This window comes from Triticum dicoccoides, chromosome 1A (assembly GCF_002162155.2).
Source record: "Triticum dicoccoides isolate Atlit2015 ecotype Zavitan chromosome 1A, WEW_v2.0, whole genome shotgun sequence".
Lineage (NCBI taxonomy): Eukaryota > Viridiplantae > Streptophyta > Magnoliopsida > Poales > Poaceae > Triticum > Triticum dicoccoides.
The window spans coordinates 80,986,134-80,987,062 of NC_041380.1; positions in this window are offsets into that span (position 1 = coordinate 80,986,134).

The window sequence follows — 929 nt, forward strand, 5'->3', positions numbered from 1 at the left end:
TCGATCGGCTTCAGTTGGCAGTAGTAGCGAAGGAATCGCCCGATTGGGTTCAGTTAACAGCCATCGATCGATCGCTCGGGTTCTGTAACGCGTAGCCTGCAGTGCAATCGCTCGGGTTCAGTTAGAGCCGAACGCCTCGCTCGGGTTCAGTTAGAGCCAACGCCTCGCACACACGCGCATACGTGTACGAGAGAAACGTGCATCGCTCGGCCCCCGACCTCCCACCGTAATCGGGAACTCCCCGAAATTTTCCTCCCCCTCGCTTCTACCACGGTTTTTTTCGTCATGGACGGCTCAAAGAATGTCATGCAGCTGCGTCTCCGGCCCGCCCAGGACGAAAAGCCCATTTTCTGTCATGATTTTTTGTCATAGAAGTAGGAGCCCACCACATCTATGATGATACCGGGTTTTGTCACAATTATCGTCATAGAAGTGTCATATGTATGACAGAAAAAAATCTCGTTCGGCCCAAAATGTCACAGATGTGTCTTTTTTTTGTAGTGAATGGTTTCCAAACGGGGAAAGAAATCTTCACCGGAGGGTCCTAGCTCGGAGGGTATTCTTGCCGCACAATGTTCGCAAGGGGATCAACCCTCTACCGAGCTGTAAGTAATCAAAAGGTACTAAATGGTGAAAATATCCTACCTTACTTCTGAAGACACTAACCGAAGCTTATATCTTGTAGTTCGGATCGTAGCCCTTCTCAACAGAGTTCTTCTTCGGGGGATCTTCTTCCGGAGATGATGGAGAATGAAACACCTCCCCCTGCCACCCCGCCTCATGAGGCGGGCGACCCTGAAGTGTCGTCGCGGAGGGTTTCTCCTGATCCGCCAAGGCCAGAGGGTGATCCTTTGGCCACCCGAAGTTCTTAGTATCCGGCTCCTAAAGAGAGCGTTAGAAAGAGTCTGGGACCGTACAGTGTGCGGTCA